This window comes from Rhinolophus hipposideros, assembly GCF_964194185.1.
Source record: "Rhinolophus hipposideros genome assembly, chromosome: 17".
NCBI classification, from domain to species: domain Eukaryota; kingdom Metazoa; phylum Chordata; class Mammalia; order Chiroptera; family Rhinolophidae; genus Rhinolophus; species Rhinolophus hipposideros.
The window spans coordinates 43,500,959-43,519,221 of NC_138063.1; the positions used below are offsets into that span (position 1 = coordinate 43,500,959).

The window sequence follows — 18,263 nt, forward strand, 5'->3', positions numbered from 1 at the left end:
CACTTCTTAATCTCTTTTCCTTTTTCACCCAATCACAACCCTCCTCCCTTCTGGCAACCATCAAAGTATTCTCTGTATTTATGAGTTTATTTCTATTTTGTTCGTTTGTTTATTTTGTTCTTTGGATTCCACATATCAGCGAAATCACATTGCATCTGTCTTTTGCTGTCTGATACACTTTACTCAGAATAATACCCTTTAGGTTCATCCATGCTGCCTCAGATGGCTAAGCAATATTCCATTGTATATATATACCACCTACTCTTTATTCATTCATCCATCAATGGACACCAAGGATGCCTCCACATCTTGGCCATTGTAAACAGTGCTGTAATTAACATGTGGATGTACACATCCCCTCCAAGTAGCGTTTTGGATTTCTTCAGATAATTACCCAGAAGTGGGATTACTGGGTCCTTCTTTGTCTCTTGTTATAGCCTTTGTCTATTTTGTCTGGTATAAGTATTGCTTCAAGTTTAAGTTTGTTTCAGTTTTCATGAAATATCTTTTCCCCTTCCCTTTAATCTCAGTCTGTGTGTGTCTTTTGACCTGAAGTAAGGTTATTGTAGGCAGCATATGTAAGGGTCTTATTTTCTTATCTATTCAGCCACCCTATCTTTTGATTGGAGCATTTAATCCATTGACATTTAAAGTAACTGTTGATAGCTATGTAGTTATTGCCATACATATATATGTACATATATACATATATATATATATATATAATTTGTCTTAATGAAGTCCCTCTAACGTTTCTTTTTTTTTTTTTACCAGTTCAGGCATTTAATTAGGTTCTTCATAATTAATTTCGAATACCAGTTTGTGAGGATAAGCCCCATTTGTGAGAGCAAACACAGAGCAGAGGTAGCCCTGAAGCTGAGGAACAGCTTTGATTTTTGGCAGAATTTGCGAGTCCATGGCTTTCTGATAAATTTTGTGCTGCTCTGTAATCTTGTATTTCTCTTTCTCTATGTTGAAGATCTCCCTCTCCTGGTGTCTGGGCTTACGCAGCTTCTTCTTCTTGAAGTAAGCATCAGTGAGATGGTTGGGGATCTTCACACCACTGATATCAATTTTGGTGGAGGTGACGACGACAAATTTCTGGTGTGTTCTACACAGAGGAACTCGATTGAGGAACAGAGGTCCAGTCACAAGTAGCAAGTCACTGCTCAGCTGCTTCAGGAAAACCACGCTTTTGCCTCTAAGTCGCCCAGTGAGGATGATTAGAATGGTCCTGGGAGTGATGCTGGCCTGAAGTTTTCTCACGTGCTTTCTTGCCATGGCTCAACAGCTTTCTAGGCACATCTTCAGTAGGATAGTATCTAGGCATTTTGCAAAGTTTAACCACTCGGGTGCCACCATTCTTGTCACCACCAACTGGTTTTGTGACAGTAGCAAGAACCTTTTCCTTCTTTTTCTTTTCAATCCTGGATTTAGCTGCTGAATACTTCCTCTTGTACATGGCCTTTTGGGAATACATAGCTGATCGGGAACATCTGCCGATTCCTCTGATCAGGACAGGGTTTCGGCTACAGTGGGGCTTCCCCTTTTTAGGTGTTTTGGTCTTGAGATTAGCCTTCTTAACCTTGCCACCATCATCAGCCTTCTTGGCTTCAGGTTTCTTCTCCTTAGTGTCCAGCTTCTCAGGTTTTTCACTCGCCATCTTGCGAGTTGGGAAAAAGCTAACATTTCTTATAGTACTGGTTTAGTGGGGAGGAACTTCTTTAGCTTTTTCTTATCTGGGGAGTTCTTTATTTGTCCTTAATTCTAAATTTTAGATTGGTTGGGTGGAGTAATCTTGATTGTAGGTCCTTGCTTTTTATCACTTTGAGTATTTCCTGCCAATCTCTTCTGGCCTGCAAAGTTTCTGTTGAGAAATCACCTGACAGTCTTAGGAGAGCTCCCTTGTAGGTAACTGACTGCTTTTCTCTTGCTGCTTTTAAGATTCTCTCTTTGTCTTTAACCTTTGACATTTTAATTATGATGTGTCTTGGTGTGGGCCTCTTTGGGTTCATCTTGTTTGGGACTCTATGTATCCTGGGCTTGAATATCCATTTCCTCCACCATTAGGGAAGTTTTCTGTCATTATTTCTTCAGATCGGTTTTTCCATCCTTTGCTCTCTCTCTTCTCCTGGTGCCCTTACGATGTGACTATTGGTACGCTTGATATTTTTCCAGAGACCCCTTAAACTGTCCTCATTTTTTTGTATTCTTTTTTCTTTTTGCTGTTCTGTTTGGGTGTTTTGTGCTAACTTATCTTCTAAATTGCTAATTCTATCCTCACTTCATCTAACCTACTGTTGATTCCCTTTAATGTATTCTTCATTTCAGTTATTGTAGTCTTTATTTCTGACTCGTTCTTTTTTTGTGTGTGTGTTTTCTATCTCTATTTTTATGTTTCCTACCTCTTTGTTGAAGTTCTTCCTGAGATCATTGAACATCCTTGTCACCAATGTTTGGAACTCTGTGTCTGATAGATTGCTTGTCTCCATTTTGTTTTGTTCTTTTTCTGGAGCTTTGTTCTGCTCTTTTATTTGGCAAATGTTTCTTTGTCTCCCCATTTTGGCTGCCTCCTTTGTTTGTTTCTATGTACATCTGCTGTATCTCTAGGTCTTAGTAGAGTGGCCTTATGTAGTAGGTATCTTGTGGGACCCAGTGGTGCAGTCTCTCTGGTCACCAGAGCCCAGTGTGTCCCTTGTGTGAGTTATGTGTTCCCTCCCATCGTAGCTGAGACTTGATTACTGTTGGAATGTCAGTGGGAGGGATTGAGTCTCAGGCTGATTTGTTGTGAGTACTGGCTGTGACCACAGTGGAGGAACTGTTTTGCAGGGGCTGTCCCTACAGAACAGGGTTTGCTCTAGTGGGGCTTGTGCCTGCTCAGTTTTTCTTTTGGGTGTGTTGTCCTTGGAAGTGTCCAGATGATGCTCCCGCCCAGTCTGAAGCTGGCCACTGGGCCTGGACATCCTGGGGCCTCCTGGGAGGGGATCCTCTGCAGGCTAAGATCAGTTTCAGTTTGTACCCTGCCCAGGGCCACCTGGCATAAGCCACAAAGCAATCCAGAGATGGCTGCCACTGGCACGGTGCTTGGAAGTGCCTTCATAGGCCAAGCCATGAATCAAGGTCATCTGTCACTAGTGCCAATCTTAGGGATGTTCAGCTAGAGGTATGGGACTCACTGAAGCCAGATGTTGCTTGTTTGGGTTTTGTGAACCTTTGAGAGATTTTAGAAATATTCACAGCATGAGCCAAGGCAGGCTTTTTATACAGAAAAGCCATTAGAAGCTGTGTGGATGTGCCTGGAAGTCGAGTGGAGTGTGGTCTCAGGGAATCACTAGGGTGGGGCAGGCAAAAGGTGATAGCCAGTTTCATGGAGACTCAGATATAGCATCTGCCTGTGTCTGCATGCTGGGAAGGGGTAGGACTCCACAAAGAAATAATGTCTTCCATCAGCTCCTCCATCCAGGAGAAAGCTGCTCCTCCATCCCTCAACCTCAAGCCAGACAACTCAGTTCTTCCCTTTACGTCCCTGGTGCCTTTTGAGCTGCTGCTCCAGGGCTGGAGCTCAGAGCCAGTGAGTACATCAGTGAGTCTGTGCCTGGTCCCTTTAAGAGGAATGGCTGGGAGTGCAGTCACCCTCTGTCTCACTCAGCAACAATCTCTGCTGATTTTCACAGCCAGAAATTATGGGGACTTCTATCCCTGGCAGTGAAACCCTGGGCTGGGACTCCTTGCTCCTCAGGGGTGGACCTCTGCAGCTGAGATATTCCTTCTAATTTTTAATGGTCATATGCATGTGTGGGCCCAGCTTGTTCCACGCATCTGCCCCTCCTACCAGTCTCGAGATGGCTCTTCTTCTGTGTTTCCATAGTTGTAGGGCTTTAGTTCAGCTAGACATCAGGCTATCCTCAATAATGTTTGTCCAGTGGTTTACTTGTAATTATGTAGTCCTGAGAGGAGATGAGCACAGCATTTACCTACTCCATTATCTTGACTGGAAAAAAATTTCTGTGCTCTTACCAGGCATGGTTACTGTTATGAAAATGGTAACCCAATGAATCCCTAAGTTCCAGACATATTCTTCCCTGCACGCATTATGTAGCAGTAATTTTGTTTCCTCACAGTATCTAGGTCAATTACTCACACCAGTAGTGTCTCCGCTCTGTTTTCTAATCCCTTAGCACAAGAAAGCCTAAATGGCAGTCATAGCTTTATATTCAGTGAAACTCTTGCTTAGTCCCTTAATAGAAGTGTACCCTCTCAGGGAACAAGAACCTATGGAGAAGGAGAGACTAAAATTGAAGACACAGGAACTACTTTCATTCCTTGGTTCCAAGACCTGTGTACTCTACCTAACAGAGACACAGCACCACATCATGGCCATTGGTTCACAGCAATTTTACCCTTTCAACGTGACTAGGGGAGAAATACTGCAAAAGCCCACTCAGATAAAAACAGGTGCTTTAAAAGGGGTAAAACAGGCTTAAGGAACTCTGCGTCAGGAACTGAGGTCAAAACCAAATATTAGTACAAAATATGCTCCTAGTGCTCTTATCACTTAGGAAATCACAAAGGGGTTTAGGAGCTGTCTGCCAGGAACCAGGGATAGAGACCAACACACACATTTTCCATGATAACTGGGTCCAGTTTTTACTGGGTGCTGTGTTTCAGGTCTCACAAGGCTGAAATCAAAGTTTTGGCTAGGGTTTCAATGTCTACTGGAGATTGGGTTTTTCTATGCTCACTGGTTGTTGGCAAAATTTAGTTCCTTTCAGTTATAGGAAGAGGTTCTCACTTTCTTGCTGTTGGCCAAGTGGGGACCCTTCTCATACCTGAGATGCTGCCCTTCTTTCCTGACATGTGGTCCTCTCTCTAGCATGGCAGTGTGCCCCTGTGAGGCCAGCAGAAGAGTCTCTCTCATCCTCTGACTCTCTTCCTTCAGGACCACCCAGTGATTTTATGAGCTCATCTAATTAGGTCAGGCCCACCCAGAACATTTCCCTTTTGATGAACTCAAAGTCAACTGATTAGGGACCTTAATTACATATACAAAAATCCCTTCTGTAATCCTGTGATATAATATAATCACAGGAATAACTATCCCACCAGAGTTTCAAGTCACACCCACACTTAAGGGGAAGGGATTGTACAGAGTGCATATCACAGGGGACAGGAATCTTGGGGGACATCTTAGAATTCTCCCTATCATAGCACCCTATCTGATGTTATGTGATAGCATTTCTTCTCACTGATTACCCACACCAACTTTTCTGTCTATTCCATAAGCACATTTGTATTTAGAACTTGAGGAATTTCATACCAGACTTTAAATGTTATCCTCTGGGAAAGGAAAAGGGCAGTACTGAACAGAATGGAGTAAGAATATTTGGAAAGGACCCCACAATGAAGTGAGGAGGATCAAGATTAAGACAAGGAGCTCAGTGCCTTGTGTTCAGGGTGGGATTGACAGCCAGAGCCAATGACACAGTCAGACTGTAGCTGCTCTATTAATTGCACAGATGAATAGCTTTTCATTAGGTGTCCTCATTCAAAATTGAATATGTTTCTAATCTCTTTAGGATCTTTGGAAAATTAGGTTTCTGAGTTATTTTATAAAAATTTAAATTACTTTTTTTTAATGATGACAAGAAGAAGGAAGAGAAATTACTATAGAATTTTTAATAGGAAAAGTAATGTCAGCATTCTTTTGGGGAAGTACTTTTGATCATAAGTTATGCAGAGTTCCCATGATTATTACTTCAAACATGAACCTGAGTTAAAAGAAGAAAGATTTTCTGATTTTTATATTTGAGATTTGCATACCTAAGGTATAGGGAGTGTTCAATTTATTTGTAATACCATAAATTATGCATTAGATTAACTTTTTTGTGATTCATTTTCTTATTAATGTAATGAATACAATTTTTCAAAGTGAGGTTTGATGGTGAGTAATGAATTCAGTGGTAGCAAGAATGAGGCAGGCCTATTGATCCTGGGTTAAGTGAGAACACCTTCATTTTCATAACTTAGAGCATTATACCGTTTATAGAGAGATTGAACTAAATGCCATGCTTCCTGTATTTGCCCAGAGAGCTTATCAGGATGGTTTGTTAAAGAGGAAACATTTTGTGTTTGGCTGAAAGTAGCAACTTAGAAAAAATTTTCAGAAATGGGTATTATTTTCAAAGAGGGTATCAGCAGATTTGCAGTTCCCAGAGGCAGAGGGTTAGGGTGGGGGGTGGAATTGATTAAAAGTGGTGAAAAGGTACAAACTTGCAGTTGTAAGATAAATAAGAGCTAGGATGTAATGTATAACACTGCTCTATGGTATATTTGAAAGTTGTTAAGAAAATAGATCTTAAGAGCTCTCATCACAAGGAACAAAACCTTTTATTTTATTTTATTTTATTTTATTAGGGAAGGTGGACTTTATTGGGGAACAGTGTGTACTTCCAGGACTTTTTTTTTTTCCAAGTCAAGTTGTTGTCCTTTCAATATTAGTCGTGGAGGGTGCAGCTCAGCTCCAGGTCCAGTTGCCGTTGTTAGTTGCAGGGGGCGCAGCCCACCATCCCTTATGGGAGTCGAACCGCCAACCTTGTGGTTGAGAGGACGTGCTCCAACCAACTGAGCCATCTGGGAGCTCAGTGGCAGCTCAGCTCAAGATGCCATGTTTAAACTTAGTTGCAGCGGGTGCTGCCCACCATCCCTTGCCGGACTCGAAGAATTGAACTGGCAGCCTGTGGTTGAGAGCCCACTGGCCCATATGTGGGAATTGAATCGGCAGCCTTTGGAGTTATGAGCATGGAGTTCTAACCACCTGAGCCACCGGGCCAGTCCCGGAACAAAATCTTTTTTATCTTTTACATTTTTTTGTACCTATATAAATAATGTATGTTAACTAATTACTGTGATAATTACACAATATATGTAAGTCAAACCATTATGCTGTACACCCTAAATTTATATAGTGATCTACAAAGATCTGACAATTAAGTTTGCAAACTTGCCATTGTGCGCTTACATTAGTAGCATTATACAAACAGCTGGTAAGGATTCATAACCTTATTATATCAGTGTCTCACAGCTGTGTTAGGTCGATGTGTGGTGGTATCTAGCTGAGTGGCATTCATTATTATTGTGTGTTTTTGTGTGCCATTACACAAAAAAAGAATGTCTGAGCTTGAATTAGAGCAATGAACAAACATTAAAATTCTTGTTAAACTTGGATGTGAAACCAGCAACATGTTAGTCCAAGTTTATAGGGATAATACCATGAAGAAAATGGAGTGTACAAGTGGATTAAATGTTTTTCTGAGGGGAGAGAACGTTTCACTGATGAAGAGAGGTCAGGGTGGCCAGTAATGAGCAGAACTGACAAAAACATTGCAAAAATTCATCAAATTGTGCATCAAAATCATCAACTGATTGTGAGAAGCATAGCAGACCAAGTAAACATTGACAGAGAAACTGAAAATCTTGGCATGAGAAACGTGTGTGCAAAAATGGTCCCGAAGGATGTCACCGATGAAGAAAAGCAAAGGAGAGTTGAAGTTTGCCAAGACCTTTTTGGATAGGCAACATGATGTTTTGGGCCATGTTATCACTGGTAATGAAACATGGGTGTACCAGTACGACCCTGAAACAAAGCATCAAAGTGCACAGTGGAAGTCAGCCAATTCTCCACAACCAAAAACGTTCTGTCAGTCCAAATCAAGAGTCAAATTGCTGGGGCACCTCATTTGGGACCCCCTTTTGCTCGGGAGCTCTGACCCTTTGCTTTAAATAAACTATACTCTTTTTTAAAAAAAAACTCCTCGCCTCTCCTTGGTCCATGCTTCCATTCTTCTGTCTCACGAGACATGATCCGGGCACTTACTCAAAAATCTCCCACATCACCAGGGGAGGCTGGGAGTTGGAGGGAAACTAGGAAGTGAGGGATCCTGGCAGCCAGGTGCAGACAATGAGGCCACTGGAGAGAACCCAGATTGGGTGGGGTTGGATGGATTGGGTGTGCAGTTTTGCCATATAGTGAAGCAGAGAAAAGATGGGTGGAGCAGCTAGAGAGGTGGGACCAAGAGTTTGGAGTGGGTGAGGGGCTCAGAGCAGGGCACAGTGTATAAGAAGCTGTAGGCACAAAAACAAACAAAAACCCAATGTTGCTAACCTTTTTTCATATCAGAGGGATTATTCATTATGAATTTGTAACAACTGGACAAACAGTTAACCAAGTTTTCTATTTGGAAGTGCTAAAAAGGCTGCATCAAAAAGGTAGATGACATGAACTTTTCGCCAACAATTCATGGCTCTTGCATCACGACAATACACCAGCTCACATGGCCCTGTCTGTGAGGGATTTTTAGCCAGTAAACGGATAACTGTATTGGAACACGCTCCCTACTCACCTGATCTGGCCCCCAGTGACTTCTTTCTTTACCCAAAGATAAAGGAAATATTGAAAGGAAAACATTTTGATGACATTCAGGACACCAAGGATAATATTACGTTGGTGCAAAAGTAATTGCAGTTTAACAACAGCTCTGATGGCTATTCCAGAAAATGTTCCAAGATTGCTTTGAAGGGTGGACTAGGGACCGGTGTCAGTGCATAGCTTCCCAAGGGGAGTACTTCGAAAGTGACAGTAGTGATATTCAGCAATGAGATACATAGCACTTTTTCTAGGATGAGTTCGCAAACTTAGTTGTCAGACCTCATATGTCAATTGTACCGTAAAACTGCAGGAAAACAAAGGGAACCAGATAACATGAGGTCTAAAGGACCCTCCTTTAAAACTCTTCAAGAATTGCTCTGCCTATTTTGTACCACAACAAGTTGTTGAGTATGTTTCTCGATGAATCTTCTATTTAACACATAAAATTCATGAGTTACTTGATTTCTCATTTATTTTTCTTATGCTCATTATCTTTCACATGATGTTCTCATAGCAGTAGCATGCTCTGGAACAGTTGTATCTTATTACTCTTTTGTTTTGACATTTTAAGCTTTTTAGGGATTAATTTCTTAATTTATAGTCCAATAAATAAAGTCTGTATAATATAAATAAAGAGAATTAGCATCATAATAATTTTTTCTTCTCCTTTCCTTTTCATTTTGTGTGAAATTCCTTCTTGGGCCATGATAGGTATCAGAAAATTAAACTGAAGTTACCAGATGGTTAGTGAATTTTTGCTTTTCAGACAGTCTGGTTAATTCAGTTTCAGTTTCTACATCACTTTTAACAGTGTACACATTGTAAAAATTCTAGCACTAGCTGTAATAATTCCAGTTTTGTGAGTTAAGCTCCAAAACTTGATTTTTTATTAAGATTGATTTTTTGGATTCCCAGAATAATTTTTTAACAATCAGGGTTTGTTATGCCATCTAAAAGCATTACACCATTTAAAAAACTACACTCAGCTGTAAGAGAAAAAATATGAAAGAGGCAACCTCATTGTAAAATTCTAATCAGCATTCCTAACCTTTTGTCAAGGTCCCTTTACATATTTGTTGTGAAAAGGTATCCTTAGCAACCAAGATCACTGGCTTGTTATATAAAAGAGACCCCAGACCCGTCTTCTAACATCTAAAGACTCAACTGCTTGACACTGGGTTTGCTTTTCCTTCTCAGTGATAATAAGCACACAGATGGTAAGACCTGACAGCAAGAACACACAGGCCAAAGCCTTTGAATAAAAAGTGGGATGTGCTTTGGGCCATGTGCACAGTGGTCTCCCCTTCTCTGCATTCACTTCTGGTCTTTCAACAGATTCACTTCTAGCAAGGCTGACCCACAAAAGGATATCTGGTATTTCATTATGACACTAGGGAAAACTAAGGGAAAATAAAATGCTCACAAAGCATTCTAAAAATCAAAATGAAAATAGTCATATGGAGTTCCACTTGAAAGCAAAATATATATTCTTATAAATTGTCATTATTGAAGAAAGAATGATAATGAGAAAAAAATGATGATCCCCAAGGATGGTCATATTTGGGCATGCTTGAGAAGAAATACATGGAGGCTTTCTAAGTTTTATTCAGAAATTGGTGATTTCTTCAATCAAAGGGAGTTCCCCTGTTCCTATGGTAGTTCTTTCTCCAAAAATTAGGTTGGAAAAATTTCAGTAAGAGGCTATTATTTTCAAAATTACTTTGAGATATGAAATGTCCTTCCCCTTTTCTATTGAAGAAAACTGAAGCAAATGCCTCAATTTGAGACCCAAACGAAAGCAATGGTGTTCCCGACTATGGGCGGCTTTCACACTAGTTAATTCCCAACAGGTCAGAGTTACCTAGTAATTTTGTGAATGAGGAAAGTGGGAGATAAACAATGATAAACAACCAAAACCCCTCCTTCTTTGGCCCTCATGTTTCGGTAGCCATTTTCCACCTCTGTTTGGGTTCTCTTTAGCTTCTGTTTAACTACAGAAATGTTTCCTAGAATCGGTCGTTCATACTTACGTTAGAAACCGGTGCTGACAAGGTTTTTTTCAGCTTTTTTGGCTGACTGACAAAATTTACAATTCAGTTAATGCTTTTTGTCTAGATTGAATAAGGTCGAGCAGATTGGGAATCTCATTCTGAACAAGGCTGATGGCAGTGTTGTTTGCACCCACGGTTTTGGTTTTTAAACCTAGACACGATTTGCTGGATTTCTTTCTTATTAATGAGTTCCCCTTAAGGTAGTAACTCATACTAACTCAGGCAGTTTTATTAAGGTACAAACTCAGGCAGCTCTATTGTTTTTCTGTCTGAAATGAACACATTCACTCTTACATTAACAAAGTAAAGGCTGTTACAAGTTTACTTTATGGTTTTTCTCCTGTGGAAATTACCCCTTAGAGAATGGCGAACTTCTTTTATCTATCTATCTATCTATCTATCTATCTATCTATCTATCTATCTATCTATCTATCATCTATCTATCTATCATCTATCTATCTATCTATCTATCTATCTATCTATCTATCTATCTATTTATTGGGGAAGGGGAACAGGACTTTATTGGGGAACAGTGTGTACTTCCAGGACTTTTTTCCAAATCAAGTTGTTGTCCTTCCAGTCTTAGTAGTGGAGGGTGCAGCTCAGCTTCAGCTCCATTGCTAATTGCAGGGGGTGCAGCCCACCATCCCTTAAGGGAGTCCAAATGGCAACCTTGTGCTTGAGAGCCCACTGGCCCATGTGGCAATCCAACCGGCAGCCTTCGGAGTTAGGAACATGGAGCTCCAACAGCCTGAGACACAGGGCCGGCCCCGAACTTCTTTTATTTAGAATAGAATGCATACACTACCCAGAAGATAAAGTGTGTAAAGCAAAGTATCTTAGCTGTGGACTTGCTATCACCATGCAATGAAGGCTCCTTCAGGCTGCTTCCCTCACCAATCAGCCCTTAAGGGCAAGGGGATTCAACTTCTTAAATGTTATTTTGCTTCACATCAAAAGAACATGAGCCTAAGTAAACACACAGCACAAGAGCAAGTGCTCAAGTTCAATGTCAGCATGCCCTTAATAGTCAAGTCAACCTGGAAAAAAAATCTGATTTTCTCTCTTTCCTAATTACATTTAAGGATAATCAAGTGCCTCCTTGTGGCTCAAAATAATAACTTTGGTAAATACATAAGTGTAATATATATTCCCATTTCATTTTTGTGTTCTCTTTTCTGTCTCATTGAGAATTTCTGTGAAGTAGGGCACTTCAGATTGCTGCTGTCAATTTCAGTTTTTTGCCTCCTTTTACTTCGGTAGCGGCTGGAAAAGAAAGCATAATTTAAATAATTGAGATAATTATTTAAAGTGAAAGATATGAAGACTGAGATTCCTGTTCACCGATTTCTGACTTCAGTTGGCTTTATGACAGATGGTTCCTATTCGCTAGATGGATTGTAATCCGTGAATCAAACGATTTCCTGTAATAAGGTAGAAGTAATTTCAGGATCGCCAACCCAGAAAGACCGAGGGCTGTGCTTTCCGCAGCGAGAAAGAGTCCTTCAAAAGGGCCAGTAGGTGGCGGTGCTGCACCGCAAGTACTGGGACGCCACCCGCCCTCTACATTTCAAGGGCTGAAAATATTTCTGTGGAGAGAATTCTAATCATTGATGTTTGTGCCCAGGAGCAATTAGAGTGGCCCAAGCAGATGTGCTTTTTATATAATACATATTGGTAACCGAATTTTCTGTTAAGCTTTTGTTGAGGCTGTGAATCATTAAGTCAACAAACCATTGTCGGTCTAAAGGCCATCAAGGCTTTAAAAAAATTTGAAAAGGAGCTTGAAGGCAAAATTTAGAATTTGTCGAGATTATTGGTAAAATTTCTCTTTTCATTAATTTATGTTTTCCGTTGGGTGATTAAAATTTTTCTGAGACTGAAGAGTTTTGAAGACTGAATGGAAAAGTCAAGAACTGATGGCCAGAGTGGCATCAGGTGGCAGGATCGGTGGGTTCTGAATAAGGAGCTGGACGGTCACTGTGGGAGACACTTATTTGCTGGGCCTGTTCTCAGCTCTAATATGAGAGATTTGGATTGGAGACTGCTGAGGTCCGTTCTGATTCTAACAGTCAATGATTATCTGATTATAAGCAATTGCCAAGTGTAGGAGCTCCTGAAAGCCGTTTAATTTGATTCCAGTTTACTGTTAAGGCATATGAATGTTCATAATATTGTATATATGTGAATAATGCTCTTGTGTAATGTCAGAAGTAATGTCTATGCTTGGAATTCCAAGATACAGAATGAAAATTTTGAAGTTTTAGTTACAGAGATAATGGAGTTTTCTATTACGATGTTATCTTAGTGCTTTATCTTTGCTATGTCTTCAAAACCACTGGCCTATTTGCTACATTTAAAATCACATTAGAAAGTCAGACAGAGAAAGACAAATACTGTAGGCTCTCACTATATGTGGAATCTGAAAAAGCCGAACTCGAAATAGAGAGTAGAATGCTGGTTTCCAGGGGTTGGGGGAAGTGGGAAGATGCAGGTAAAAAGGTATAAACTTCCAGTTATAACATAAATAAATTCTGGGGATCTAATGTATAGAATGGTGACTATAGAAATAATAATACTGTTTTTAATACACTTGAAAGTTGTTAAGAGAGTAGATTTTAAAAATTATCACCACACACACATAAAGGTAATTATATAAGGGGATAGAAGTGTTAACTAACATTATTGAAGTAATTATTTCAAAATATACACATGCATCAAATCATCATCTTGTACAACTTAAACTTACATATGTTACATGTCATTAATATCTCAATAAAGCTGAAAAAAAAATTACAATTTTTGAATCACAAATCTAACATTAAAGAATTATACAAAATTTTATCTTAGGAATATGATATATTTTGCATATGTTATATATATTTTCTTTGAATTAATGTATTCACTAATTTTCTTTTAAATAATTTATTCATTTATTGAGGGAATCAATAATGGGCTATACGTTCAAGGAGATTATATTTTACTGGTCAGTTAATTGGACAAGCATGTATGTTAAGTGATTTGAGTGGAGAGAGAGGATTTCTGAGAGAACAAAGCAGTAGAGATGAAAATTACTATCTGTAGCAATTCCACAAGGAAAAAATGAATATTAGATTAGATTATACAGGGATGTTTATAGAAAAATTAATCCTTTAACTGAGAAAACAAAAAAACATTGTAGGTCTGTATTAAATACTTTTTTATGAAAATAAAATGAAAACATATGTAAAATTATTTAAATACTTTGCTCATAGGCACTATATAAAAGCTATAGAAATAATTACTAAAGGAATATTTTTCTTTTTGTTTTCAAGTCACATAAACAGTTCTATCTGGGAAAAAAAAACTTTAAATATCAGTAGTCTTATCTATTCTCTGTGAAACTTTTTTCCCTCCTGTTGCTCATATCCTGCCTTTAGGAGAATTATGATCCCTTAATTAGAACTGCATAGTTACCCAATGTTTGAAATTAAGATGCAACAATTTGCATTTGCCATATGGGGTATTTCAGGTTAATGGCAACTTTTGCTTATGCAAGAAATAAACACACTGAAATCTGTCATTTATGCTGTGAACAAAACAAAGAGAAAATACTCATAGAACCAATGATTCATAGTCATTTTGTATGGGTGAGAAACTATCTTTTAAGAAGGACAGTGGTTCAATGAACAAATGCCACAGTGCATGGGATGACACAGCTACACTCATAGCTGAATGGAGGAGGAAGAAAGGTTTTTTTTACAAGGCCAGTTTTGATTCAATTGAAACATTAAATTTATAAAACCCTAGTCATTGTTGATGAGTAATCTGATTTTAAGGATGATCCTTTGTTTGAGATACATATATTCCGACAACTAATTCCCCTTTCCACCTCCCAAATAGAATGTTTGAAGTTTGATATTCTTTATTAATGTTTTCTGTACTGCTCCCACAACTTGGGCTCCACATACAATTCTAGCAACCAGAATGTATCATAACCCTTTCTCCCAGGGACAATTTTCAGGGTGTTTATATTGAATCAGAGACTGTTAGGGGTGGACATGACTTTAAAGACCATCTAACCCCTTATTTTACAGATGAAAGATTAAATCTTGAGTTTAACTACATATATGATAGGTGGTGGAGTTCCAACTAGAACTCAGAGAAGAGGAGAAAATATGAAGGAATTTGTATGTATGAAGAATTTACTGTGATAGCCGTGGAATTAAGCCTTACTTAATTTTAGTCCTTGAGGCTAGGAAAATCAAGGATACCAGTCCAAATCTGAGTTTGCTGGCTTTTCACTCTCATTCACTCATCTCACTTACTGATTAAAAAATATCTATAGAGAGGCTATCTGTGTTAGGCTCTGTGCTGAGGATACAAAGGTGTGCAAACATAGGTGGATTCCAACCTTAAGTTGTTTATGGTTCAGCTGCAGAGACAGGCATTAAACAATCACACAATACAGGTAAAATTACACTGACGAGGGTTGTGAAGGACATGACAAGTCTTTTGTCATTGTGCAATTTAAGTTTTTTTTCTGTTTTGGTGACATCTTTCCAGATGCATTTACTTGCAAATATATGCAACTACTTATTTATTTATTTGTGAAAATGAAATCATACTCTATAAACATTTTCATGGCCCTTTTCCCTCTTAGCACTATATCATAAGCATTTTAAGTTCAATTAATACAGTTCTTAATAATAGTTTCAATGGCTGCAGGGTGTCCATTGTAAGAATGTGCCATAATTTGTTTAATTAATATCTTTCGTTGGGTACAGTTTAGAATTTCTTTATTCTCATCAACTTTGCTGCAATGAAAATTCTTGCATGTTTACCTTTGTGCACTTGTCCATCAGTTTCTTTCTGATAGATCTCTAGAAGTGTAATTGCTGTATTAAAGGCTTTTGCTATACACGTATGCTGCCAAACTGTTGTATTTCACAAGGTATATCAATTTACGAGTATAATACCAACAACAAAGCATGAGATATGTGTCTCTCACTGATTCCCTGCCATAATAACACTAAACAATACCAGTAAACATTTTTTTTAACATTGAAAACTTTTTTTTATATATTATTGACTAATTGCTTTTCTTATTTTGTGAATTGCTTGTCTATATCCTTTGGCCAATTTTCTATTGAGGTGTTTAGCTTTATTTTTTGTTAAGGCCTCTTTATATAGAAAGGACATTTTCTGAGTTCATGATTTGTATTTTGACTTTGATAATGATGTTTTTGAGTTACAAAATTATTTGATATAATCAACTTTACTCCTTCCTTTGTGGTTATTGTATCTGCTGTCATTCTGAGAAAAGACTTCCATACTCTAAGTTTATGAGGTCTGACAATTAAGTTTGCGAACTCGTCCTAGAAAAGTGCTACATACCTCATTGCTGAATATCATATGGTCACCTTCAAAATACTCCCTTTGGGAAGCTATGCACCAATGCCAGTGCCTAGTCCACACTTCAAAGAAATTTTGGAACTCTTTTTCTGGAATGGCCATCAGAGCTGTCATCATATTACCCTTGGTGTCCTGAATGTCATCAAAATGTCTTCCTTTCAATATTTCCTTTATCTTCGGGTAAAAAAAGAAGTAATTGGGGGCCAGATCAGGTGAGTAGGGAGGGTGTTCCAATACAGTTATTTGTTTACAGGCTAAAAACTCCCTCACAGACAGTGCCGTGTAAGCTCGTGCATTGTCATGATACAAGAGCCATGAATTGTTGGCGAAAAGTTCAGGTCGTTTTCATCTAACTTTTTCACGCAGCCTTTCAGCATTTCCAAGTAGTAAGCTTGGTTAATTGTATGTCCAGTTGGTACAAATTGATAATGAATAATCCCTCTGATACCAAAAAAGGTTAGCAACATTGTTTTGACTCTTGATTTGGACTGACAGACCTTTCTTGGTCATGGAGAATTGTCTGACTTCTATTGTGCACTTTGACGCTTTGTTTCAGGGTTGTATGTTTCATCACCAGTGATAACATGGCCCAAAACATCGTCTTGCCTCTCCAAAAGGTCTTGACAAACTTCAACTCTCCTTTGCTTTTATTCATGGGTGAGCTCCTTCGCATACACCTTTCTCATGCCAAGATTTTCCTAACTGTTCTCTATCAATGTTTACTTGGTCTGCTATGCTTCTCACAGTCAGCAGACAATTTTGATACACAATTTGATGAATTTTTGCAATGTTTTCGTCAGTTCTGCTCATTACTGGCTGCCCTGACCTCTCTTCATCAGTGACGTGTTCTCTTCCCTCAGAAAAATGTTTAATCCATTTGTACACGGCTGTTTTCTTCATGGCATTATCCCCATAAACTTGGACTAACATGTCCCTGATTTCACTTCCACTCTTGCCAAGTTTAACAAGAAATATGATCTTTGTTAATTGCTCTAATTCAAGCTCAGACATTCTCTGGACTGCACACAAAAACACGCAACAACAATAATGAACACTGCTCAGCAAGACACCACATGCATCGACACTAACACAACTGTGAGACACTGATATGAAACCTTACCAAGCTGTTTGTACAGTATTGCCAATGTAAGCGCATGGAGGCAAATTTGGGAACTTGTCAGACCTTCGTATATAGTTGTATATTCTACATTGTTGTTCCAGTATTTTATCTTAAAATGCTTGGAACCTATCTTGGAATATGATGTGTATTAGGAATATAATCTTTTGTTCCAAGATAATAGGTTATTAAAGAGCCATTACTGGACTATTTTATTTCCTCTTTGACTTGAAATATCATCTTTGTCATATACTAAATTCGAATATATACTGAGATCTGTTTCTTGGGTTTCTATACTGGTGATTAGTCTGTGTGCAAGTGAAAACATCAATATTACATCATTCAGATTAATATAGAGTTTAGGTGTTTTTTTGCTATTTTAAATTGTTATTTTATGTTATGTAAAATATACATAATATAAAATTTACCATTTTAACCATTTTAAGTGCACAATGCAGTGGTGTTAGCTACATTCACAATGTTGTGCAACCAGCATCACTATCTGTTTCCAGAAATCTTCATCGTCCAAAGAGAAATTCTGTACCCATTAAATAGTAACTCCTCATTCCCCCTCCCTCCAGCTCCTGGTAATCTATTCTACTTTCTGTCTCTATGAATGTGCCTATTCTAGTTCTGAATATAATTGGAAGGATACAATCAATATTTGGCATTCTGTGTTTGGCTTTTTTCACTTAGCATAATGTTTTTAAGAGTCATCTATATTGTAGCATGCATCAAAATTTCATTCATTTTTATGACTGAATAATATTCTGTTGTACGTATATACCACATTTTGTTTATTTATCCTTCTATCAATGGATATTTGGGTTGTTTCCTCTTTTTTGGCTATTGTGACTAATACTTCTATGAACATTGGTATATAAGTATTTGTTTGAAATACAGTTTTATAATATCCTTAAATATCTGGTAGTGTATTTCCACCTTATTATTCATCTACTTAATTTTTTCCCCTAAATATTCTTGCATGTTTGTCTTTTCTGGTAAATCTGAAATAATTTGGTTGGTTTCCTCTCTCCAATTTCAAATAATTTTGGAATTTTTGTTTTGTATTATATTAAATGTATACATTAATTTTGGCAGAATTGATATTGTTGCAATATTTAGACTTTCCATTCAAGTACTATGGCTTGCTTCTCTATTATTCAGGTTTAAATAATTATGCCCTTGGTACAGTTTTGAGCTTATTCGTGTAGCTCCTCTGAGTTTTTTGTTAAGCTTATTCTTAGGTATTTTATAATTTTTATGGTTATTTATT

General features: G+C 38.2%; 1 pseudogene across 1 annotated transcript; it reads right to left on the reverse strand.

Annotated features, from left to right (window-relative positions):
* Positions 1-783: 783 nt before the first annotated feature.
* On the reverse strand, positions 784-1,663 carry LOC308509854 (large ribosomal subunit protein eL6-like; annotated as a pseudogene). The gene has a single exon. The product of its transcript is annotated as a large ribosomal subunit protein eL6-like (transcript).
* Between the last annotated feature and the right edge of the window lie 16,600 nt (positions 1,664-18,263).